At 53.3% G+C, this 26,770-nt stretch overlaps 1 long non-coding RNA gene across 2 annotated transcripts in view; it reads right to left on the bottom strand.

Annotated features, from left to right (window-relative positions):
• LOC118518124 (uncharacterized) overlaps nt 1-26,770 on the bottom strand; it is a 219,991-nt gene that overhangs the window by 7,233 nt on the left and 185,988 nt on the right. The window contains exons 1-3 of one of the 2 annotated variants that reach the window (XR_013442081.1): nt 4,390-4,727; nt 1,848-1,953; nt 224-317 (exon numbers count right to left, since the gene is read on the bottom strand). This is a non-coding gene — a long non-coding RNA (uncharacterized LOC118518124). Of the gene's footprint in view, nt 1-223; nt 318-1,847; nt 1,954-4,389; nt 4,728-26,770 lie in introns of those variants that run through there. The other variant, XR_013442080.1, reaches the window with a different exon arrangement.

Raw genomic sequence — 26,770 nt, 5'->3', positions numbered from 1 at the left:
CCACGGAGAGGCGAGGGGCAGAGGTCAGGCTGCAGGTGGCGACAGGGCCCAGGTCACGCAGGACCTCACAGGCCTTAGGAAGGGCTCAGGGTTTGCTGTGAATGGTAATGGAGAGGATTTGAGCTGGACTCCCCTGGGTTAAACATAAAATTCAAAACCTCCAGATGGCTCGTGATTAGTTCGTCTGCTCATTCATTCATTCAACTAATATTTGAGTACCTACTCGGTTCCAAGCACTGGTCCTGGCACTGGGGGATCAAGGGTGAACGTAACAGCCACAGACCTTGCGTTCTTGGCACCAGCGGGGGACACAGACCCTAAATCAAATAATCACACAGTGAAATACAATGACAAGTGCTGTCAGGGAAGGCTTCTCCCAGGGGACACATAAGCAGCTGGTTTAATCATTCAGCCAATGTGTCAGGCATTGTGCTGGGTGAGCAAGGCAGGGACGCAGGCGAGCAAGGCAGACCTAGTCCCTGCCCTCAGGAGATGATGTTCTAGTGGGGGAGACACACCCCAAAACAAACAACAGCACAGTGAGGTAAATGCAGTTGGGGTCCTGGAGAGGGGCTGTGGAAGCAGGGAGGGCTTCCTAGAGGAAGGGGGATGAACAGGAGTTAGCGAGGTGAGGGACTGTGTATGGAGGTGAGGGAGGGGCAGGTGGGGTGTCCCTCCTGTGACCCGCTGGACTCCGGGGGCAGGGGGAGGCGGGAGAAGATGCCATAGCTTTGGGGGAAGGTCAAGATTCTGTGGAACGAGGGCCAAGGCTGTGGACCCAGGGAGGCAGAGCGTATCTCTGGGGCACCCTCTGTCTCTCCATCTCTGTCTCCTCTGTTTCTCTCATTATCTCCGTCTCTGGCTTTCACTGTCAGATGCTAACAGGTCCTCGGATCCTCTCGGTGTCTCTTGGCCCCTGTTTCTCTTTCTCTTTTTTTCCACACTCTGGTCATCTTCGTGAGATGTCAGTAAGAGACAAGGACACTGGGAAAAACCCGGGGCGGGTGGGCAGGAAGCGAGGTCAGGGGCACAAGGACAGCTGAGCACAGGGACAGGCGGTGACTGAATGTTCTGTTTTGGAAAGACAGCTCTGGTCGGGGGCGAAGGTGGAAATCCGATAACCTGGCCTAACCCTGCTCCAGCCAGCCCTCTGGCCAGCAGCCCGTGACCTGTGGATGCTGCACAGAATTTTCCCAGAGGGAGGGGACGAAGGGGGAAAATGGCCCACGGGCAGCTTTTCCTCTGCAAGTGGGACCAACAGGAAGGGATGGAAATAAGGGAAGAGCGAATGCCCCGGTGAGACCTCGGCGTGGCCTGCTTGTCTCTACATGCTTTTCAAAGGTTTAACAACTTCGGAAGTCCTTACGTGCGCGCCAGACACCACGTCCTCGCTAACCCTCCCAAGCAGAGCATTTGGGTTTGAGACCATGGACTCTGGAGCCAGACCACCTGAGTCTGAACGCTGGTTTTGCAAATGCCTAGTTCTGTGACCCGGCATAAGGTCCTGAGCCTCTTTCTTCACGTGTGAAACGGGAAAGAAAATAGCACCTGTCTCATACATGGGAGGTCAAGTTTAACATTAGCTAATACATGGAACAAAGTAAGTGCTCAACAAAATTCAAGTATTTTTATGTCAGCCTTGTGATTGAAGAGCTAATGCTAAGGAGGCAGAGGGAGTCACGTTCAAATCCCTGCTCCACCGCTTCCTAGCTCTGTGACCTTGGTTAGGGCTCATAACCTCTCTGGCTGTCTCTTTTCTTACCTGGTAAGTGAGGATGGTTGTAGGCTTCGCCTCAGTGGTGGTTGAGAGGTTCTATGTGTGTGTCAAGTAGATAGAAAGCACTTACTTTCCAGGTGAAGATTAGTCTCGAAGAAGTTCATTCTTTTCCTCCATATGTCCAGCAGGCTCCGGGGCCTCAGAGCACCCACGATGTACTGGGTCCTCGACTCTTCCTGTTTGGGAAGACAGCAGCAGGCAGCTGGAGAGGGAGCGAGCCCCCTGGGGGCCCAAATGAGACCTGACAACAGCCTTCCCGTGCAGGCATTATCAACCCATTTCACAGAGGTGGAAACTGAGGTCTGGAGAGGTAAGTAGGCCGCCAAGGCCAAAGGTTCGTGAGCACCGGCTCCTCGGAGCTGCTCTTGACCTGAACTTCTGTGACAACCCCACCCACCACTTCCTCTGTCCTCAGAGGCAGCTGGGACCTCTACCTCTCTCATACTCTCGGCTTTGTCCTCCTGCCTCGGCATCCCCGGATGGCCCAGAGTGGGCCTCAGAAATGTTGTTGTACCAGACAGAATCTGCAAGCCCAAAGGGCTATGCTGTTCCTGAATTAACCCTCCCATCCCTGGCCTGCTTCCTTATCCTATGCCAGCCAGCTGGAGGAAAACAAGAGGGCATGAAGCCCCGGAGCACCGCCCTCACTACCAGGTGAAGCAGGTGCCAGGTGCAGGAAGGGACAGAATGGGGTCTTGAGGTCTGGAACCCCAGAGTCCCAGGTTCTCATGCCTGGCTGTGTGACTCTGGCCATGGCACTTCCTCTCTCTGAGCCTCACTTTCCTTGTCTGTAGAATGGGCACAATCATCATAATCTCCACCCCTTTCAGTTGATGTGCCGAATAGAGAAAGCACGGGCAGGGGGCAGGTGCTCAGAAAATGACAATTGTCCTTACTATGTGGGAGGGGTGGCTGAAAGCCTCTCCCCCAACCCCAATCCCTCAAGCCCAGTTTGGCTTCTTATGGTCAGTGGTGAGCTCCTCGTGAGGAAGCAGAGTGGGTAAGAGCACGAGCCCCGGTCTTGACTGCCTGGAGTCAAATCCTGCCTCTGCCACCTGTGAGCTGTGTGACCCCCGCTAAGTGACTTAACTTCTATGGGCCTTAGTTTCCCCATTCCTGAAGAGATGAAATAACAGTCCCCGTCTCTCTGAGTTGTTGTGACGATCAAACGGGTTCACAGATGTAAAGGCTGGGATCCTGCCAGGCACACAGTGAGAGCTAGGGAAGAGTTTGCTGCTCTTCAGACCCCGAAGGCAGAAGGGACCTGGTCTTCCACACAATTTACAAAGGCCTCAGGGCCGGGGAAGGAGTGGGGGGGCCGGGGGAAGAATGCCATCTGACCCAGGAGGGATTCTGCAAAGCAAGATCCGTCATATTGGCAAAGGGCTCTGTGCAGGTCCCTCGGGGCCCCAGGGAAGGGCTGCCCCACATCCGTGCTTCCGTGGGAGCCCAGCGCAGCGTTTGGCCTTCTCCATAAGGTGGAAGGATCATCCTTCTAGTTGCTCAGCCTGGAACCCTGAACTCATCCCCGATTTCTGGATTTCTGTCACATCTGGTGGAGCAGCGTGGCCTGTCAGCTCTACTTTCTGAACAAATCCAGAACGTGAGGCTCTGGACTTGTCCTCTCCGCACAGCCACGGCCACGGCCACGGCCACACCCTGGGCCCGGTCATTATCTCCTACGGCCTGGACTGTCGCAGATACCTCCTCCGTGACTGTAGCCCTTCCCTCCTCGCCCCTGCAGTCCAATGCTCCACACGCAGCCAGGGCGGGTCTTTCAGAAGCTAGAACCTAGGCCACGCTCTCCTCTGCACAGGACCCTGCACAGTTCCCATCTGCCCTAGAGAAAAGCCCGAGGCCCTCCAATGACATGCAAGCCTCGGCCCCTCGACCCTCTGCCTTCACTGCTTCCCACGAAACCCCTCACTCGGGCCGCCCCAGCCACACTGGCCCTCTCCTCATCCTCACACAAGCCAGGCACAATCTCAGGGCCTTTGCACCTGCTCCTTCCTCTGCAGGGGACGCTCTTCCCCCAGATAGCCCCCCTGCTCCATCCCGCATTACCCATTAACATGGATCCTGCTCTCCAACTCCCAAATATCAGCTCCACAAGGACAGGGGCTGGTCTCCGTGCCTTGTTCATTGTCGCGTGTCAACACACACAGGCAACCAATAAACAGGGGTGAATGTGTCACCTTCGCCACTGCTGGAGAATGACAGCCAGAGGCCAGGAGAGGCCGGGACCACAACAGGCTCTGGCAGCCGGCTGGGCTGGAGAGGCTGGGGGCCCACCAGGGGTTGGGGGGGGAGGAGGAATGGTCCCTCCCAGATGGAGCAGAGATGAGGGGATGGGGACGAGCGTGGGGAGGAGGATGGAGCCCTGCTACCTGGCCTGAGGGTCTGGAAGGATGGAGCTGCCACTGAGTGGGAGGGGGAGCCGGGGGACGGGCAGGTTTTGATCGGGAACATATCAGCTGAGAGCTGGCTCTCAGGGCTTTGCTGAGGCCTGGCCACTGTCCCCGGGGCTCGGGAGCCAGCAGAGTGAGACACCGAGCCCCCGACTGCTTGGCACTTTCTCAAGAACTTGAATGCCCGAGCCGCCACAGACTCACCAGGAAGCCTTGAACCAGCGCATGCCATCTGTCCCCGGCCTCGCTTTTCCCATCTGTCAATGGGATGACAATCCCTCCTCCCAAGGCTCTGGTGAGACCCAGTGATCTAATGCCTCTGAAGCGCCTGGCACCCGGTGGGCGCTTGACCAGAGCTCATTTGTTCCCTGTCCAGCCCCCAGGCCGGCTGCCCCCCAGGGGACTGTGCTGTAAGCATTATTTTTAACTGTGGCTCCAGCAAGCTGGGCAGTGGCCCTGAAGGCCGCGGGAAGACCACAGGGTGAGCAACATCCCAGCTCCCTCGATGCCAGGAGGCCGTGGCGTGGAAACATCAGGGGAGGCCACCCTGGGTCCAGGCTTTGGTAACCCTTTATACGGAATTATGTCACGTCACCCGGTGCTGTTTATAAACAGCACTGACCTTTCCCAAGCAGGGGACTGGGGGAGGGGGCTGCAGCCCAGTCTCCCCGCCCCTCACCCCCAGCCCGAGCTGCTGGGGGCCCCTCCCATCAGCCCTCATTCACAGAGCAAACTTGGGGCGGCTGGCCTCTGGCCAGACTTTGCCTACTTGTTTCAACACCTCTGAGCATTTTGCAGCTGACCAGCCCTGGGGTATTTTTAAACGTTGGCCTCGGCCAACCTCTTTGTCACATTCCAGTCGGGGCTTGGATTTAGTGCATGTCCCAGTTTAGGGTAGTCCGGGGGTGGTGGTGGGGGGGCAGGACTCGTTGACAACAAACATTTAACAAAATTCCAGGACCTGTAGTCCTACTGTGTGTCGGGCCTTGTAGCAGGAATGGAGAGGCCCCAGGTGACCTCACTCACAGAGCCCCTTCTCAAGGTGGTCCTAGTCTGTCGAGGACACTGTGACTGAGGCTAAGTGGAGGCTAAGACCGCAATGACAAGTCGGATGTCTACAGGGCCCAGCGGGTTACGAAAATGAGTGAAGGGGGCCCTGCGGGAGGTGACAGGGAGGGGTGGGAGCTGCCGTGGACCCATCGGAAGGGGGAGGCTCCCCCTCAGTTCCGGCCTCTGTCAGCACCAGAGCATCAACACCAGTATGCCCAGACCTCTGACTTTCCCAAAGAAGCTGCAAACCTAGGTTTATGTGGAATTTCCTGCAAACATTTCTTGACTTTTAAATGTTGGCAACAAATTTTTTTTTAATGTTAAAAACATTCTGAGAGCCAAATGAAACCCGTTTGTGGGCTGGACTCAGCCTACAGAGTCAAGTAGATAGAAGCAAACAGTTTGTGCTTTCTGATACAAACAGATGCATTAGTAAAAGCTCAACAAACTCAGGCTGAGCACCTGCTCTGAGCTCCTTCTACTATTCCAGGCCCCAGGGAAACAGCGGGGAACAGGATGGACAACATCCCTGTCCTCGCTGCTGTATTTCCAGGGCTGTGCCCGGGCCGGCTTGTCCTGACTTGTGAATCCTGCCAGCTGGTTGTTAGACCCAGACGTCATTAGGAATTAAATTATATGAACTTACAATTAAATAAATTATCATCAAAAACAGAGGTAACAACGACTCAAACTTACCACTCTCTAATTGTTTCATTATTGTCTATATTCTCAAGCTTGTTCACATCTATTGCATCTATTATATCATACAATATCACGCTGTTAATATGATGGAAATAGTATATAATGGCAGGGCGCTACACATCTCTCCTCAACTCCAAGTTCAATGAATTCATGTTGAAATTGGTCATGGTGGGAGTATTTACACCACAAAAATTGGCAAAGGTAAAATCAGAGCTCCCCCTTGCTGAGAGCCAGTTGTTACACATTTAGCCGCAGACCAGATTAAGACAAATATACTGATAATATGTAATATGTCAGATAATAATGCCTACAATGAAGGAAAATAAAGTAGGTAGAGGGTTTGGTGGTGATGGATGGGAGTATTTTAGATGGGCAGGCCAGGAGGAGATGATACTCGAGCAGAGACCTGAATAAAGTGAGAGAATGAGTCAGACAGATATCTGGCAGAAGGAGGTTCAGGCAAAAAGAACAGCAAGTTTCTGCCTGGGGGCAGGTACAAGCTTGCTAGTTTGGGACAGGGAGGAGGCAAGTGTGGCAGGAACAGAGTGAGGGAGGGAGGATAGGGATGAAGCTGGGGAGGAAGGCAAAGGTCAGATCATACAAGGTCTTATAGGCCACGGTGAGGAGGAGGATTTTTACTTTAAGGGAGATAGGAGTCCTAGAGGGTTTTGAGCAGGGGAATGGCAGACTTAATTTATCTTTTAAACAGTTTCCTCTGACTGTGGTGGGTGGAGTGGAATAAAGCTGGAAGCTGGGAGAGGAGGGAGGAGGCCAGGATCACATTCCAGGCAGGTGAGGATGGTGGTTATAAAGGTGACAAGAATACGGATTCAGAATGTGTTTGGCAGTCAAGTCAAGAGGACTTCTGATGAATGGGATGTGTGGGGTGAGGGAACAGGGAGTCAAATATGCTCCCCAGGTTTTGGCCTGAGCGCCTGTGGGGGGTGGGGGGGCACCATGTCCTGAGATGAGACTAGAAGGCGGGACCAGGACCTAGGAGGGGGATCGGAGGGCTCTGTTTTGTGATGTTTGGAGGGGGTGGTACCCAGGTGGAGGTGTCAACTGGCCAGTTGGGCACTGGAGTCCGGAGCACAAGGTAGTTCTAGAAGCAGTGTCTTTCTTTTGCTACAGCACCCCCAAGCCAGGGGAAATACTGCTGGGGGTTGAGGAGGGTTCTGGGAAGGCCTTACACTGAAGAAGTTGTAAAGTTTAAGGAGAGGCATCTGGCAGGTGGAGAATGGAGGAACAGCATTCTGCAGGAGGGAACAGCAAGGGCAAAGGCCAAGTATAACCTTTTTGTAGAATGGTGTGGGAGGGAAGGCCAGGGTGGGAGAGGAAGCTAGAGAGGCAGAAGAGCAGATCTGGGAAAGGGCTGTTTGTTTTACCAAAGGAGGCTGGAGGGTGCCCTGAGGGTGCTGGGGTGAATTGTGAGCAGGTGTAGGCCACAGAGAGCACCTTAGGAAGGAAACGCTTCATCCCCTTCTGCCCTTACGTATGTTGCATGGGGTTCAGAGCCTCGTGCACCCCGCTCCCAGCATACACAGCAAAACCCCCTCCAAGTCAGCCCGAGCCTTGGCCAACCCAGCCAGTGTCTTGGAGAATTTATGCCAACGAGCCAGGAAAACAAAACAACCCTGAGGGGAGGGAGGAGGGTTAAAAAAATATTCTGGAACCTTTGGTTTCTGGATTCCCATCATGCAGAAGGACCAGACGTTCACTTCCCGGGACTGAGGGATGACCGAGGTGACCAAGGCATGGCAGGGAGCTCGGGTGTTTACAGGACCTTTGTGACCATCCTCTGGGAAGAGGCACGGGGGACAAGGGGTCTGTCCCTGGGACTTGGGGCCCACCCTGTCCCCAGTTCGGGTCTGAGTTCAAGGCAGGCTTTTCTGCCACGTACTTGCTGTGTGATCTTGGGCAAGTCATTGGTCTTTCTGAGCCTCAATTTTCTTATCCATACAAAGGGCTAATAATGGCATCTATAACCATGTCACTCACCTGCGCCCAGCAATTACTAGGGATGAAGCTGAGATAACATAGGTCAATAATTGAGCCCAGGGCCTAGCTCATGATACTCTCCCAATAAATGTCAGCTGTCAATCATTATTAGTAATGCTATTATTAATTACGAGCGCTTACTTATGCCAGGCTTTGAGCTGCACACACTACCTCATTTAAGCCTCATTCCCTCCCTGGGAGTGAGGATTATTATCAATTGCATTTTACACACAGGGAAACAGAGCCTCGGAGAGTGGACCAGGCTTGCCCAAGTTAAAACTGCTAGTGGGGGACACAGCTGGGATTTGAACTTACATCTGCCCTCAAAATGTGTTCGTGTGTTCATTCTGGGTTCTGTCTCCTGTGAATCAAACCAGGCTCCAGAATTTGGGGAAAGAGTAGTCCGTGTGACCCTCGGCATCCATCCACACCAGTGGGCCCCCCTGCCTTTCCCAGAGCCAGCCAGCTCAGACCACACACATGTCCTAGGGTGTAGACAGGACACGAATGATGGCTGCCCCAGGGCAGGGAAGGGCCTGGAGAAGCAGAGCCCTAGGCCAGCCTGAGGCCTTCCTCTTGAATCAGGAGTCCAGCCGGGCACCGGCGTCCCATCAATAAACGTGCCCAAAAATAGCTTGCTGGGCCCGGCCAGGACAAGAGGACCAGGACATCCTGTTCCCACTGGCTCTGGCTGGAGAGTGACCGTGTACTTGGCCTTCCCCATTGGAGGCTATTGGAAGGGAGGGCAGAGCTCATCCTGCCTGAGGACTCATGGGAATAAGCTGGGCACCAAACCTCCCGACCTGGGCACCGCGGGGCTTCCGGAAGGCACCGCTGGTGAGGGAGATGGCTTTGGGGGCTGGGGGGGGGGGTGGCTGGACTGGGCCTCTCCTCTTAGTAGGCAGCTTCCCGGGATGTTCAGAGTGCGGTCACGAGCTGTCAGGGTGCGCTCTGGGCTTCACCCGTATCACCGACTTAGCGCTCACACCCGCCCCGGAGGGGGCTCCCATGTCCCTCCTTTTCAGACGGGGAAACCCTGGCTCACCCACCCAGGTGCACACAGCCAGTTACGCGGCCGCCCCAGGATTTAAACCCGGTTATGTGTCCCCTTGCAACTACAACACACTATGGGAAACTCAGTGGCCCAAAACAACACAAATGGTTGGAAGTCCCAAATGGGTCTCACGTGGCTAAAATCCAGGTGTCAGCAGGGCTGTGTTCCTTCTGGAGGCTCTGCTCCTTGCCTTCTCCAGCTTCCAGAGGCCACAGTCCTTGGCTCTGACCTCTGTTCTGTTGACACATCAACTTCTCTGACTGGGACCTTCCTGCCTCCCTCTTAAAAGGACCCTGTGATGACGTTGGCCCTACGGGATCACCCAGGTTAATCTCCCATCCTAAGACCCTTAACTTTATCCCATCTGCAAAGTCCCCTTTGCCGTGTAAGATCACATGTTCTCAGGTCCTGGGGATCAGGACGTGGACATCTTTGCGGAGCCCTCATTCCACCTACCATGAACCCCGAGCCCACCCTTTTGGGCTTTGCCTGAGAGCACTCCAGGCTGCAGGGCCAAGAGTGGGCTGAGGAGATGTAGCGTGGTGGTCGAAAGAGTGGGTAGCCTGGGTCTCTCTGAAGTAAGCCTGGGGCCCTTATGGGGGAAGGTTACTGGGCAAGAGAGGGCAGGCCCAGAGATGATGAAGTGGGCCAGCCTTGGACATGGGGACCCGGGGTGGGGAGGACCCATAACACTACTCCCGCCAACCGGTGTCGAAGGAGAAGTAGGCCCAGGTGGCCAGAGCTGCTGACTTTCCAAAAGAATCTGGAAATCCTGGGTTTAGGTGACATCTCCAATTTTTAAGAGTCAGCAAATGATATAAAATTATGAGGCGGAAAGCCCCTACTCACATGTATATATACACACGCTGTGCGTGAGGTCACACAGAACACATCTGAGGCCAGACGGGGCCCATAGGCTGTGGATTCCTGACCTCAGGCCCTGCCAGGGGAAGGAAGGCATGTCCTCGCTGAGGGGAGTAGAGGCTGGGATATCTGTGCAGGGGCCAGACAGAGCTCCCCGGCCAGCTCTGCCAGGTGGGGGAAGCCTGGACAGAGGGTAGTCAAGAAAGGGACAGCGGGCTTCAGCAAAGAGCAGGGGCAGACTGAAGCCAGAGGACTTGAGCTCCACTTCTGGCCGTGACTCCAGGCAGTCAGGTGCGCTGTGTGGCCTGGGACAGGTTACCTGGCCTCTCGGTGCACTCCTCAGATTCACACATTCTGGCCTATGCCAGGTGCCATTCTGGCCCCGGGGACTCAGCACCGCACAAAGCAGAGCAAGCACCTGCCTCCTGTGGCCGTGGATGGGCCACTGATGTGGAATGAGGCTGGGGCTTACTAAGGAGGAACTGAAAACCATCCAGTTCCTCCACTGACCCCTGCTTTCCCTGCCTTACCCTAAGTGTGAGGCTAACGGAAGACTTTCACTCATTCATAGAGCACCAACTCAATGTCCTATATTCTATCCTCAAAACCTCTGAGGCTGGTGTTACTGGCCCCATGTCACAGGTGGAGACGCTGTGGCCAGGACACGCAGGCCACATTCGCCAGACTTGGGAAGGAGCCTCTGCCCCAGAAACTATTCTCTTGGCCCCTGTGCCTTAGGCCTCAGCTATTTATCAGTCCTGGGGAAGCTCTTAGGGTCACCGGCCGGGGCAACCTTGCGGGTAACATGAAGGAAGTGTCCTCTGTCCGCTAAACTTTGTTCTGAATTTGCCTCTTTCCAACTTCAAACAGGCGCCAAGTCCCGACCTTGTTGACCAAAGGCCCTTGGTGCCTTTAGAGATTTCAAACAACTGGTCATCTTTCAGCCTTCTGGACTTGAGACATGGGCAGTTTTCAGCCTCTGCACCGAGGCTGGGCTGGGACTCCATAAAAGCCATTTTTTTAAAAAAGATTTTATTTATTCATTTGAGAGAGAGAGAGGACAAGCAGAGGGAATGGTTGAGGGAGAGGGAGAAGCAGACTCCCTGCTGAGCAGGGATTCCCTCCGCAGGGCTCGATCTGGGGACCTGGAGATCATGACCTGAGCCAAAGGCAGATGCTTAACCGACTGAGCCACCCAGGCGCTCCTCCCTAAACCGTTTTAAAATAATAGTGCCCAAGGACAGGACCCATTGTGCGCCAGGCACTTGACAGACACAGGCTCACTTAACCCTTAACAATCCTGTGGGGCAGGGGGGCTAGGACGGCTGAGGGAACTGAGAGGCTGGGTGGGATGAAGTCACTTGCCCAAAGCCACAAAGCATAAGTAGGACAGGTTCAAAGCCACACTGGGAACCCTTGTGCCATGTGGCTCCACCAGCCACTGGGTGGGGAGAGGTTTCCGCTCTTCACCAAGAACCTCACCCTCCTCGTACCCACTTCACCGGCAGGGCAAATGCCTGAGAGCTACAGTTTTCACTAATCCTCTGTTTGAGGGCTGCTTCCTGGACTGGGGGGCTGGGTTGCTAACGTGTTCAGGGGGTCCCTTTCCAAACCCCTTCTCTCGTCTCGTATGTGGGGTTCCGTGGTGGGGAGATCCTGTCCATTCCCCCCCACCATGGAGTCTCCTTTGTGGGGGAAGGAGACAAGAGAATTGATGGGGACGCCTCGGGCAGGTTTTGGGGTCCCTGAATCTAAACGCCCAGGGAAAAGCTGGCAGGGGGGTGGGTGGGGAGTTGCCCAATTCAAATTTGGCCAGTTCTTACCAGCTCCAGAGTTCTAGCAGGCGGTAGAATCAAAGGAGCCCAGGGCTGTTTATTTTTTCCCCCTCCTTTTTGGAACAAGGAGATCAAAGCAAATCCTCTGCTCTGCCCACCTCCTCCCTCCTTTTTCCTCCTCTTTTCCTTCTCTCTCTCACAAGCCTGAGAACCAAGAACCCCAAAGCTGAGAAGGTTTCCCCAGCGCAGCTTTGCCCTGAGCCCTGGGCCGAGCATTTCACGGGAACAACGGCACAGGTTCTGCAGACGATGAGTGACAGCTCTTACTATCCCCACTGGGAGAGGACGAAACAGAGGCCCTGGAGCCACTCTTCACAGGTGGCTCAAGCCTCTCTGACTCCCAGCTCCACACTCTTTTTTTTTTTTTTTCCCAGCTCCACACTCTTAACAGCTCCTCGAGCCACATTCCTCCTCCAGATTTGTATTTCCGCCTCGAAAAGTGAGCGCAAAGCTACCTAACAGCAGAAATCCAGCTTCCCAGGAATGTTCCCTGGACCTCTCTGCTGTGCCCAGACCTGAGTTCAGGGGCTACAAACTCCAGTGACCTCAGGGCCCGGGCAAGACACCAGGTGGGAGACAGTAGGGAGTGGTGGGGACTTCGGTGAATCAGAATGCCCCCGAGTTTCGACTGAGCACCAGCCCATGGCTGTCTTGGGAAAAGGAGGGCCCATTGTTGCCAGGGTTTTCAGGCAAGTCAGAACTCCAGAGGTTTCATGTGAAATCTCTGGATTTTTTAAATATGGTGTAAGACAGGGTTCTATTTTATTTTATTTTTTATTTTTTAAGATTTTATTTATTTGACAGAGAGAGGCACAGCGAGAGAGGGAACACAAGCAGGGGGAGTGGGAGAGGGAGAAGCAGGCTTCCCGCCGAGCAGGGAGTCCGATGCGGGGCTTGATCCCAGGATCCTGGGATCATGACTTGAGCCAAAGGCAGACACTTAACGACTGAGCCACCCAGGTGCCCCAGGATTCTATTTTATTTTAGTAATAAATAAACTGATACTGTACTAAGCTGGCACCCTGGATTAAATATTCTATTTTTCCCAGCGAGTTGAAATACCACCTTTGCCATAGTCCTTCCCACCCTTCTTCTATTTCATACTTTTCTTTGTAAGCCCCGACATTAGTTTATCCAATGAAAAGACCCCGTGGGCCACTACTTGAAATTGCATTAAGTTTATATGTGTTGGCACATTGTCGTCATTAAGGATGTGGAGTCTTCCCGTCTTACTTAGTCTCATCTTATTTTGTGCCCCTTAGGAAGATGCTTTAGTTTTCTTCCAAAGTTGATTTTCAAATGATGGCAAAATTCCAAGCTGTTGGAACTGCACGGGCCAAGGAACGCCTCCTGTGGGCTGCGTTTGGCCTGGGGGGCTCCCTGTTGCCCCCCTGAGATTCAGGGCGGCCTCACCCCATGCGGAGACTCAGCATGCTGTCATTCAGAGATAACCCTGTCCCAGGCGGAGAGATCTCCAGGGCCAGGCAACTCTGGGCAGTCTGGGCTGAGAAAGTCTGGGATGTTCGCCGCTTGACCCACCCTGTGGGAAGGCAGGGCACCCACTTCCTTCACTCACGGCCAGATAAGCCTGCGGAGTCTCCCGCCGGCTCATTTTTGACCAACACTTGAAATAATAAATGGAACCTAACCCAGATGGTTTGCTTTTTAAAAATCAGATTTATTTATTTTTTAAAAGATTTTCTTTATTTGAGAGAGAGAGAGAGCGCGCGTGAGCATGAGCGGGGGATGGGGGGTGGAGAGGGAGAAGCAGACACCCCGCCGAGCAGGGAGCCCTACGTGGGGCCCCATCCCAGGACTCTGGGATCATGACCTGAGCCACAGGCAGACACTTAAACAACTGAGCCACCCAGGCACCCCTAAAAAGCGAATTTTTAAAAATATTAGAAAATACAGTCAATTGATTGGGGAATGTCTCTCAAGGCTAACTGGGGCCAGGCACGGCCCAAGGAGCTGTGGATGGGGCACATGGGACCGGCTCCTGCTTTGTGGGTCTTACGGTCTAGCGGGGAACACAGATGAGAAACCCAGAACCATGAAAAGCCAAGGCACATCGCAGTGACGACTGATGCATGAGGAGACGAAGAAAGTCTACGGGATCAAGAGAGACCAGAGGACCACTGTAGACAGGGGCTTGCAGATGCCTCTCAGCAGAGGTGACATTCTGCTAAGACCTGAATGATGGAAAAGAGGCAGCTGTGACACCCAGGAAAACCACTGTGACATTTGGGCGTCTGTAACTGCCAACTTTTTCACCTAACTATATTTTTATATAATATGTACATAAAAACGTACTTAATTTCTATTTTACGTGTTTACATTTTCCAGAAAAACGAAAGTGGCCACACATCGTGTTCTATAACCACCTTCTTTTCCCACTTGGAGCCTCAATTTCCCTGCCTGGAAACCAGAGAAGATCTTCCTAACTATACCCCTCGTGAGGGTGAAGATCACCCCGAGTAAGTGGCCTCTACAGCGCACGTGACTGATCCCAAGATTAGCCATTGTCGGTATTTTAAAAATCACTTTTCAGTGGCAGCTCTGAGAGGTAGAGATTATCACTTCTGTTTTGCAGGGCAGAGTTTAAGGCTCGGAGGCCCCAAACGTGGAAGGCTGAGATGTGACCCCGCTCAGGAGCGGGCAGCACGTCATTCCCCGGCCCCCCCCAACGCCCCTCCCCCCCCCGCCCCAGCCCTCAGAGCAAAACCTCAACCAGACATTGCCCCTTCCTCCCCAGAAAGGAAGTCGAGACTGAAACCAGGGGCTTCTTTTTGGTGGTGTTTTTTTTTTTTTTTCCTCTCCGTGATGTTGTTCATTTTTATGAGCATCACACTTATCTGATGTCGCAGGTTTTGGGAACCCAAACCGCAGACACAAATACGCCGTGTTATTCTTTGAAGGATTGTGCAGCAAGATAAGGGAGCTTGGTGCTGGGGGATACCACGCAGGGTTTGTTTCTGCAGAATTGGGAGCGGCAGGGTTTGCTCTCTGGTTCAGTCGTCAGCATCTTTGCGGGGAGCTCGGTCACCGGTCGCCCGGGCCACACTGCGTGTGCTGAGAATGCATGCCTTGCCCAGCACTGGCCAGAACAGCCAGGCGGTGGGCACAGGGGAAGCCCAGTGGCAGCACCAACACCCAGCATCAGCATCTCCTGAGGATGCTGCAGAAAAGGCTGGCGGCCCGGCGTACCTGGGGCTCAGGCATGCTGCTGGTGTCCATCTTTTGGGAGATTCTGAGTTACCTGAAAATCCTGTTTGGTTTTCCTGTGCTTTTTTTTTTTTCCCCTGTGCTTTTTGAGAACCACACTCACACACCTGAATCCCCTCTCTGACCTAAGCGTCACCGGGCCTGCAAAACCCTGCTTCCTGCTTCTGCCCGGGCCCCCGGGCAGACCGTTATCCACACGCAGCCAGAGGGATCCTGTGAAAACCTAAGTCAGGTCACGTCCCTCCTCGGCTCAAAACCCTCCCATGGTTCCCTTCTCACTCAGGGTCAAAGCCAAGTTCTTCCTGTGGCCTACCAGGCCTCTGTCTGCCTGGTCTTCCCTTCCTCTGCCTTCTCCTCCTTCATCTCTCCTGCAGATTGCACTGGCCTCCACCAAGCCCCTTTGCCTCAGGGCCTTTGCACTTGCTGTCTTGCTTCCTTCACTGCAGTACCTCTTATCAGGGAGGCCATCCCTAACCCCCACCACAAGTGTCTTTCTCAAAATAACTGTTTTCTTATCCCACCTAATTTTTCTTCATAGCTCTTTGTTACTGCCCAACATCTTAGATATTTATTCTTTTGATTATTATCATGGGACCTAAGTTCCCGAGGACTTTTGTGTTTCTCTGGTGCCTGGAACCTGCCTGGCACATTGAGTAAGCTCCATAATTTCTTTTTTTGTGTGAATAAATGCAAGAATCTTGGGGCCAACCACTTCACACCAAAGGGGTTAGCTCAGATCACAGGACAATGAGAATCATAAAGGACTTTTAAACCGGGGACTTACATGATCACTTGGTGTAGGAACGATCACTACAGCTTCTGAGAAAGGCCACATGCCCTGAGTGTGAGGCGTGCCCCGTGCGTGGGCCACCAGAGAGATTGTGTGGAATACAGACTTCATGTCCGTGCCTCCCTGGTGGGGACGTCTCAGGGATTAAACCAGATGCTTTGTGTGTGAGGCTTAGCCTCACGCTTGGCATGTGGTTAAGCACAAGCAAATGGTCACTAGAAGTACCAGCCGTAGCGAGCCGGGGAGCGTGGAGACAAGAGGATTAGCTGACATCCAGGTTCCTGGACTGAGCAATGGCCAGGAGGAGAATGCATGAGATTGGAAACAAAGGAGGAAGTCTGGGGGTACCAGGGTCAGAGCAGGAGAAGGGGTTGGGGGTTCCGTGAGGGGTCTAAGGGAAGGCGTCCAGTTGGCAGGGGGACTCCGCAGAGAGGCCTGGTGTGGAGGTACCGATTTGGAGACTCTTGGTGCCAAGGTGGGGACTGAAGGCTCCAGAATGGCCCTGAGTCAGAGACGGGGTGCAGAGAAGGAGCTGAGGTAGCGAGGGAATCCTGAGGGACTCCCAACGTCCCTCCTCTGCTCAGAGCTTCCATCCTGAGACTGCACTGATCTCCTCAGGCTGGAGAGGGAGCCCCCTCCTCGAGCACACCGGCTGACGGTCCCTCAAATCAAAGAGGGTCCTCTCGGCCAGGAGACGAGCTGACAGGGCTTGAGGACTCCGCAACATCAGCCACACCTCTGTTAACCAGAACTCTTCTGTCCCGTCCTCTCCTCAACGCCCGGCGATCTCATCTCCAGTCCCACTACAAGTATCCGTCACCCACAGCTGCAATCATGCTGCGTAACAAACCACTCCGAACCATTTATTCTCTTGAATATGGAAAGGGTTCCGGTCAGCCGACCCGGGGTGGGCTTGACCAGGCGGCTCTGCTCGTCTCGGCCGGACCCGTTCACAGAGCGCTGTTCAGCGGGAGGTCAGCAGACCCGGGCTGGCCTGGCTGGTGTGGCTCTGCTCTGCTTCACGTCTCTCATCTTTTTCTGGGACCCGTGGGCCATCCCAGGCGTGTCAGGTGACGGTGGCAGAAGAGCAGGAATCAGGTGTGAGCACGCAAGTTCTATTAAAGCCTGGTCACCAACGGATGCACGGTCACTTTCATCTCACTGGATTGGCGAAAGCAAGTCACGTGGCTGAACTCAAGGGGGGTATGCTCCGCCCCTCTGTGGGAGGGGCCACAGATCTCCTGTCAAGAGGCGTGGATACAGGGACGGGCCAAGAATGGGTTTCTCTTTGTTCTCCCTTCTCTTCCTGGAGAATATTCATCTTCAAGGTCCCCCTCCCCAGCCCGATGAGATAAATCAAGTCTCAGGACAGAAGCCCACACACTGCTGATGGTAGTGTAGAAAAAGAGAAAAAACACACGTCCCTGATAACATCTTTGAATCTTTGAGCTAACAAGCCTTGCAGGACTTGTGCCTGCTCAATACCCGCTTTCCCTTGTGTCTTTGTTTACGGAACTCTGGTTGTATTTGGGGTGACAGGGGTAGCTGAACGCACCCACTCTTCTAGACTCCCTCGCATCTGGGAGTGGCCGTGTGATCCTGGTATGACCCAAATTTGCCAAGAGGGGTTCCTGGGAAAGCTTTTAAAAGAGAGACCAACATGGTGGGCATGCTGCTCGCCTCTTGCCCCTTCTTCCTGCCTGTAATGCAGATATCAGCTGGAGGTGGAGTGGCCATCTTGCAGCCTTGACCAACCATGAGGACAAGAGGGCTGGGCAGAAAGTGGGAAAGAACCTGGGCCTCCCATGGTATCACTGAGTCACTGCCTCAGCCCTGGGTGCCTACCCCTGGGTTTCTAGTACAGGAGACCGACTAATGGTCAGGTTTTGTCTTACTTGCAGCTGAATGCATGCCTGATGGACCCACCACGCTGTTTCTGGTTTCTGACCATATGAGATGCATTTTCTTAATGGTTAAGCCAATTTGCTTCGGGTTTTCCTGTATTGCATTTGAATGCATGTTAATGAATACCTGAGTTTTGCAGTGAGTTGACTTCTGATAAACTGAGATATGCCTGATCTTGGACTTGGGTGAAATGGGGGGCAGGGGGGTCATTCTTGTTCTCCCTGGGAAATCAGATGGTGAGAGAGAAGCAGTATGATTTCCTGGGATCTTTCTGCTAGGACCAAAAGGACTAAGGACTCAGGGTCTTCTTCCACGTTAGGTATCTGTGGAGAGTTCTGACTAACGAAGGTGGTTGGATTTTGGGTTTGAAGAGGGAGGCTAAGGTTCCAGGAGGCAGATTTACCCCCTGAGGCTCTCAGCCAGAAATGGGTCTGCCTGACTGTGGGACTGTCTTCTCTTTCTCCTTTCTGGGCTCCTGTCTTCTCATCAGTGGAATGGGATTACTCAAGATCAAAGCTTTGCAAATATTTCATTTCAAAGTAGGTAAAACCCTTTTATAGCCGAACCTTGACTTGTTGTCTAACCCATAAAAAAAGATAAAAGAGAAATTGCTCAGAGTGAGGCAGGTCAGGAAGGCTGCAGCCTCCTCCCCAGGCCCCAGGGCCCACAGGCACCTCGCTGCAATCCCGGGCTCGCCCTGAGGCTTTTAGGAAGCACTGGCTGAGGTTATCCCAAGGCTTTTGGAAAACCCTGAATCAAAGAGGGGAGTCTCTGATCTTGCAAACATCCCTCAAACGTCTTGCAGAAGACAGGCACACACTAGGCAATAGAAAACCAAAAGGTTTCCAATGGTGCAAAAGGACAAGGAGCGGAGTCACCTCCCTCCCATCTCTGACTCACTGGTCCTCCCTGCACAGTCTCAGCTACCAGGGCCTCCTGCCTCCCCCAGAGATGGTCTGTGCTCTTGCAGCAAATATGGACGTGTATTGCCCCCTCGCTCCTTAAAACACACGTGCGCACACAACACTGTGGTGTTCTATAATCACTATTTGCATCTTGTGTTTCTCCGTTTACATTACATCTTGGTGGTTTTTCCACCTCCGTGCTCAGAGATCTGCTTCATTCACTTCACTGGTTGCATGATATTAGCATACTATTTCATTTACTTGGCTAAAAGTCCCCTATTCTCGGGTATTCAGGTTGTTTCCAGGCTTTTACCATGTCAAAGACCCCACAATGAAGCTCCCTAGGTCCGTATACGTGCGTCTTGGTGCATCTGTGTTATTTTAGACACTTGGTTTCTCTCTCTCTCGCTCTCTCTCTTTTTTTTTTTTTTGCTTATTAGCATTTTCAAATTTTTATTCCATGAATATGTTCCATTTGTATAATTAAAAAGATATGTTTACAGGCCCAGGCCTCCAACTTCAGCCAAGTTAGATAAACAGCCCCACGCATAAGCACAATTCAGAAAGAACAAAAATGGGCCTCTGCCACCGAGGCTTGTTTGGCTGGGAGGTTGCACTTCTAGAGAGTCGTGTGCCAAGGCCCAGCCCTGCCTGCTGCGGCGCGCCCTGCAGAACAGGGTCTGGGTTCGAGACCCAACTGTGTCATCAACTTGCCAGGTGACTCCAGGCAAATCACTAAGCCTGGCCGGGCCGTCAGAAGGGTGTTTACTGCATGCCAGGCTCCAAGCTAAGGTTGATATGGTGTCTGGGGACATTGGTGTTATCCCTACTTCTCAGATGAAGAAAAAAAGACTCAGGGAGGATGAAGCACTTGACAGTTTCCTCTAGGTCAGTCGGAATCACCATCCATCCAGCCCGGTGCGCATCCTGATTCCTCCCCACCTCCCCTGAAAATATCAATTCGTCCTCAAGTACCAGCAGCTCTATCCTCAAAATATAGCCCTGTCTCTCACCAAATCCTCACCGTGGCCTTCAAGAACCTCCTTGATCTGCCCCCACCAGCTTTACAATGCCATTCTCATCCCTGGCTCCTCTGCCCCATCACACCAGCCGCATTCTCAACCACAGGGCCTTTGCACTTGTTGTGCTCCCCTCTTTGGATTCTTCTCCTTAGCTGCAGGTCTAGGCCCAGGTTGAGACAAGTGAGATGCCCAGGGTGAAAAGTTTAAGGAAGCACTCACTCTTAAGTGCCAACCTGCCCTTGAACGAGACCGAGAGCAAGTGTCCCCTTACATTCTGCTCACTGGGTCGCTCCCTGGCCTCACCCTCATCCAGCACTGCTTCCCAGACATGGTTCTTCTCATCCATGGGGTCTTGGCTTAAGTGACCTCCCCTGCTCAGAGAGACCTCCTTGACCATCTTAGTGAATGCTGTCCCCATCACCATCCGGCCTACTGCATTGTCTTGTTTCCTTCATGGCTCTTATCACAAAAGTGACTGTTTCGTGCCCATCTCTGTCCACTGGGTTAGAAGCTCTATTGAGGGTAGGAACTGTGTTTGCCTCCTTCTCGGATATCTCCCCAGTGCCCGGCACCGTGCCAGCATTCAGGAGATACTCAATATATGCGTGGGATGAATGAATGAATGAGCTGGCCAGCAGCTGAGGCACGATTCGAACCCAGGTTGGCCTGACTCTAAAGTCAGTCCTCCCGTCCGTGACTGAGAAACAAGGAGTTTAGATCCAATCGGCCAGGGGACCCTTGACTATGGCCTGTGTCACAGCCTGTCCTGTGTGTCCCAAGGACAGGCTGCCTAAGGAAACTTCGGGCAGGGAGGAGCTTGGCCAAGTGGAGGGGGCTGCTCTCAGCCTCAGGCCTTCCTTCACGGGGCCAGCTGTGCCCCCCCCCCGCCCCGCCCTGCCCTGCCCTGTCCCGTTCTAGTTTTTATTTTTAGCGGCAAGTTTTTGGGCACGGAGAACTCTCCTTAGGAAAAGTCCAACAAGAGGATGAGGGAGGCGGTTTTGAAATCCGGTGGGAAAGTAGGTCAGGCCGGGTTGCTGGCCGGGGTCCAGACGATAAGGCCTCGGTGGAAGTTTAATAACGTGAGTGGCCGTATCCATGACATAATTCATAACTGAGAGGAAATGACAATTAAGGAGCAATTGTGCAACGCGGGACAAGCCTCCTTCACAGCTCATAAAAGCAGGAGGAGGAAGAGGCAACGCGGTCATATTCTGGGGCCACTGGGGGCTCAGCCTCTGCATCGGGGGGTTTGCGCCCATCTACCCTTTCCCCTTCAGGCCTCAGGGAACTGGGAGGACACAACAAGCACATACTATGTGAGCAGATGGGCTCAGGGCTGGGGTGAGAGCCACCAAGCTGGAATCTTGCTGTGGCTGAGAGGTTCGGACACAGCTGCACCATTTTGATGTTACCTTGTCAAAATGGAGAATCGCTTTGATTATTGAATAAACTGTACAACAGACACCCCTGATCCTTATTCCATCTCCCTCCTCCCCACTCCAGTTACTATGGATTTTCATTTCTCCTTTATACATTCTCTATTTTTTGATCTTTCCATGAGCACTCTTTGCTTTTATAACCAGTTACACAGACACACACACACACCCCAGGATATCCACCCGGGCACAGTTTTCTTCCTTGAACAAATCAGGTATGTGCCCACCCCAGGGCCTTTGCACTTGCTATGCCCTCTGCTCAGAATGCTTTTCCCCCAAAACATCCACAGGGCTCACCTCTCAGCTCCGTCAAATCTTTGCTCAAATGTCATATTCCCATTGACGTCTTAGCTGACCAACCTTTTAAAAACAGCAAACCCATCTGGTGTTCTCTACCTCTCCTGTTTTATTTTTATCTATAGCACATACTACCAATCAACCCTCTCCATCTGCTGTTCACTTATTTTATGGTCGATTTGGTCCCTAGTATATTAGCACCACGAGCAAAGGGATTTTTATCTGTCTTGTTCTCCGCTGCATCCCCAGTGCCAGGAACCATGCCTGGAACACCGTGGGTGCTCAGGAAATACTGGTGAATGAATGAAGGAAGGAATGTTTGCTAAGATTACTGGCTGATTAAAAAGGCTGACAATGTTCTGGTTTGGTTGGGAAGCTGCCTTAAAATGGCCCCCAGGTCAAGCCCTTCCTGGACGCTGCTGGTGGGATGAGAAGCTGAAGCAATCAGGGCTGGGTCTGCTGGCCCAGGTATTTGCAGCTGACATTCGGTCGAGGGCCATGTGAAGATTTTATCTCCTCCCTCCTCCCCGGGAGCTCTTCGGCCACTTCAGATAAGATTCTAAATGCATCGATCCGCTGAACCCGCCCATCTATGAACAGTCTCAAGCGATGGTGCAAGGCTCTGTTCGCAGAAGGGGTTCCATGCAGAGCGCGTCGCAATAGTGCACACACACGCACACTCAATGCTCCCCCACACACACTCGGACACACCTGACCTGGAGGTCCAGACCCTGCGACACACGCTCACATATACATGCAATTATGCACACTCATTTTGTTATTCACACACGCAAACACACGCTCACATGCTCAAACGTGTTTGTACACACAGCACACAGATACCTACTCACACCCACACCCACGTGAACACACATACACATGCTCGCTCGCCCTCTTAAAGCTGTACATTCACACTCTCACACGTGCTTAGACACGCAGCCACCCCCATCCGCATGCACACGCTCTGGTGCCCCCCCCCCCCCGCCCCCGCCAGCATCCCCAGCCGTGTCCCCGGCCCTTCCTGAAGGTGGAGCCCTGGGGAGCCAATCCTCAGCTGCATTGTGAGAAGTGGGACAGACCGCCCGCCCTGACCCCAGTCCACCTTGGATCGCCCCACGCTGACCCCGCACTGCCAGGAAGCCGCCCAGCGTGGGCAAACCGGGTCGGGGCCAGCTCCGTAAGCAGCGGGTGTGTGATGCCCACATCAGCCCTGACTGTGCCGCCTCGGGGCACGTCTGCCTGGCTCATCTGTGCCCAGGGCACCCGCCCACTTCCTCCCCATCAGAGGGCAGGCTGGCCCTGCTGACATCAGGCGGTTTCTGGGCCTGCCTGGCACCCAAACCAGAGGAAGGAAGCAATCTTCCCCAGCCGGGGGGCCAACTGGAGGAGCCTGGGGCTGCCTGCCCGTCGGTTCGGAGGACGGGGCTCTCTGAATTAGCCCCCGGAGGTTGCGAGCACCTCCCCTGGCGTCCGTGAGAACAGCGACAACAGTGACTGATACTCATGGAGCTCTTCCCGTGTGTCAACCGCTGCTCCGACTCGCCGTGGCCTATCTCATTAAATGCCCACCACAGCCCTACTGGTGCTCTCAGCATCCCAGCTTACATAGAAATGAGGCACAGAGAGGAGTGGGGACTGGCCACCGAGCAGGATCTGATCCCCGACCCTCCATCCCCCGCATTCCCCGCCCCGGCTTGCGTGTGTTATTTCTTTGGTTTGCTTGCTTGTTTTTGTGATCCTCCAATACCCATGGCCTTGCACGGCGCATCTGTCTGAAACTCGGCAACGATCTCACGAGCTGGGCACCAGTATTAGCCCCATTTAAGAGAAGAGGAAACTGAGGCTTGAGTGACCCTCCTGGGGTGGACAGCAAGGAAGGGGCAGAGCCGGGTTTGTCCCTGGGTCTGAGGGCTCTCTCTGTGATGTCAGGTCATCCCTCTACCAGGACGGGGGAGGGAAATGGGGGCTGACGGGGGCCTCGGTGGCCATAGAACGTCAGAGAAATAATAATACATTACGACGACCCCACTTTTGTTACTTTTTAAAATAGTGGGAAATAACGAACCTGCTCCAGCTCACTTTCCACTAAACGTGCGTTCCCAGGGGCTGCAAAAGACATTGGGTGAGCTGGAGCCACCCCAGGGTTATCAGCAGACTGCCTTTATTAGGCACCCACTATGTTCCTGGGCATGGACCCACCCATTCAGTCCTCCCAACAGCCTCTGTCATCCTGTATCTCCACTGGAGAAACTGAGGCACAAGGGGGATGAGTCTTAGCTCTAGAGTCACATAGCTACTGAGGAGCGGAGCTCAATCACTCAGGCGATCAAGTCCTTTAACCAGAAGGCTACGCGGCCACAGTAATCCTCCTATTTGGTGAGTGCCCCTGGTGGGGCTGGCTCAGGTCCTGGGCTGCCCCGGAGGCATTTCCACTCACAATTACCGCCCCTCCTGTCAGGGAGCTCCCCCGGACTAGGCAGTCCAGGATCCAAGGGCCTGGTGCTGGGAATGCAAGCAGAAGGGTTGAAGGTCAAGAGCAGGACTCTAAAGTTTATTTATTTTTTTCTAGTAATCTCTACACCTAATGTGGGGCTTGAACCTACGACCCTGAGATCAAGAGTCACATGTTCCGGCTGAGCCAGCCAGATGCCCCAAGAGCAAGACTCTAAATACAGCCTCTGAATCGGGCTGTGCCATTCGCTGGCTGTGTGACCTTTGATCAGTCACTTAACCTCTCTGAGCTTCCGTTTCCTTATCTGTAAAATCAAAGATGATAGCGATGATAATGACCTCAGGAGGATGCAGTGAGTAGAGTATGGAATTATTAGAGCTGACATTTACCTGCATTTTCCTCCCTGCATGGGGCTTGTCAATGTTTAACAAGCCTCACAGTAGCCTTGCAGAGCACATGCTGTTTAATCCCCATTTTACAGATGAAGACACTGAGTCTCTAAATATCGTCCCCATGCCAAAAATCTCCACACATACATCTTCTGCCAGGATGTCTCACCTGAACTCAGGCTTGAATATCCAGCTGCCACTCAACATGCCTAATCAACAACTCAGACATCCAGGTAAGAAATAGAACTTCTTACCTTCCCACATGACCCCGCCCTTCCTGCGGCCTTCTTGGCTCTGGAAAATGCCACCTCTATCTTTCTGGGGGCTTGGGCCAAACACTTGAGTGTCCTCACCGACTTCTCTGTGTCTCTAACCCCCAACCCCCCTTCATCCCATCCATCAGTCTTCAGAAGGCAGCCCCACCCGGGCGTGAGTCACCCAGTGCTTACGTGGATTATAGCAGCACCTTCCAAACTATCTCCCCCATTCTGCCATTTCTCCCTAACCAGAGGAAGTCAGATCATGTCTCTTTGTTCAACACCCTCCTGGGGCTCCCAGAGTGTTACCCAGAGTAAAAGACAAGGTCCTGACAGTGGTCCATAGGTCCTGCATGGTCGGCCCCCACCTTGACTCCCTGACCACCCCCCTCCAGCCACACTGGCCAGCTCCCTGCCCCTGGAACTTACGAGGCAGGCTGCAGCCCCAGGGCCTTTGTACTTGCTGTTCCTTTTGCCTGAGACTCTCCTCCCAGAGATAACTACATGGCTCCTCTCTCACCTCCTTTGGGTCTTCGCTTAGATGTGAATGTATCCAGGAGCTTCCCTGACAACCCCATTGCAATGAATAAGCCCCCTTCACCAGCACTCCTTGCCCCCCTTTCTCTCCATCACCAACTGACATGTGGAATTTTAAGTTTTGTTAATATCATCATCGTGACCAGTTTTGAATGTCTCCGCCCGCTGTGCTGCACAAGGTGGGATTGCTCTGGAATGTCCCCGCAGCACCCTCGGCACCCCCATGTCCGGTTCGGAGCGCCTGCTCAATAAATATTTGTCAAATGCATGAAGGGGGATCAGGAGGGGTTAACTGACCTCCCAGGCCATCAGGTTAGGACATGTTAGAGCCAAGATTGAACCCAGGGGTCCATGTCCCAAGCTGTGTCCTTAATCTCCCAAGGCTTGGTTCCAAGTCAGCACCCCAGAGATGCTGGGTGGCTGTCAGTGCCATGATTTTTAGGGCGATGTGCCCATCCTTCCCCACCCACAAGGGAAGACTAGGGTGCAAAAGGGAGAGGTCAGGCTGACTGTGGCCTCCAGCCAGTAGGAGGTGACTCATCAACCCCATGATGACAGGTGACATTCCATCCTCTTCCCCCGGGGACTTTGGCCCGAGATAAAGGGAGCCCTGCTTCTGGGAAGAGGAGGACAAACAGGTGGGAGAGGTGGCCGGGCCGCTGCTTGGGGGGTTGTCTCAGCCGGGGGGCCACAGGGTCCAGTTATGAAGTGGGGACAGCCCAGGTTAGATTGGCCAGATGGATCCCTGAGCCTCCCTTCCAAGGTCAGAGATGTGGAGTCCTCTTACCAGGAAAATGGAGCGAAATTTCCCCTGTGAAGTCAGCACCCCAACCTCTACGTCAGGCACCCAGGGGGAAAGTGTCTTGGTGGCCTTCCATTTACCCCCGGCATTTTTGCATGGGTCAGAAGGACTTGAGCCAGTCGACACACACATTTTGAAAAGGAATTTCAAGGGGCCCCAGACTCTAGCCAGATAGGCTATATTTGATATATATCTTAGTTTTTAAAAATCCTAACCATACAAATAATACTTGAATACAGTTCCGTTGCAAAAAAATGCAAGCAACACACTTCCTACTGTAGGTTTCCTGCCTCCCTAGGATTGCCTTTGGCCTCAAGTACCAAGTAACAGTGGTTTTGCCAGCAGGAGATTCCATGTTTCTTGTCTGAAAGGAATTCCAGAGGTGGATTCATTCAGGGACATCATCAATGGGCAGGTTCCCAGTCTCCCACTTTGATACATGACTTTCAAGCCCATAGCTCAAGTGGGCTGCTTCCCTGTCTGGCATTGTCCACTCAGCCCAGGCAAGAGGGCAGGGAAGGGGCAAGGGGTGTGCCAACCGAGTCCCCGCTTTGATCAAGACATGGTAGCTTTTCCAAAGTTTCACGTGGTAAATTTCCAGTCACTTCTCATTGACCAGAATCGGGTCACGTGGCTACGCCATTGTACTCGCGTGCCTGCGAGAGGGGTTGGGGAGGTGATTCGTTTGCTTGGACCCGTTGCCATCCCCTTCAGAACCAGGGTCCTATTAGTGAGAAAACGGGGTGACGGATGACGGGCAAGCGCCATTGGATCTGCCTCAGATTTGTTCTGTGTTAACCGCATGGGGACAGGCTAAAATGTGGTTTTGTACCTTGCTTTTTTTTTTTCACCTAACAGTAGGCGTTTAGAGATTTACCTTATCCTAACTTTGATCTGCTGTGTAGTATTCCATGGGATGGATGTACCACAGTTGATTTACCTCATCCCATGTTCATGGAAATTTAGCTTTTCCCCCCAAAATGTTCACCATTCTAAGCAATGCCTCATGCAGCACTCTTGATGCCCAGATGCGTTGCTACAAAACTAGAACACTCAGGTAGAGAA

Source organism: Halichoerus grypus, chromosome 10 (assembly GCF_964656455.1).
Source record: "Halichoerus grypus chromosome 10, mHalGry1.hap1.1, whole genome shotgun sequence".
Classification (NCBI taxonomy): Eukaryota; Metazoa; Chordata; class Mammalia; order Carnivora; family Phocidae; genus Halichoerus; species Halichoerus grypus.
Note: the sequence above shows the minus strand (reverse complement) of the source record. Positions and strands in the feature narration are given on the sequence as shown.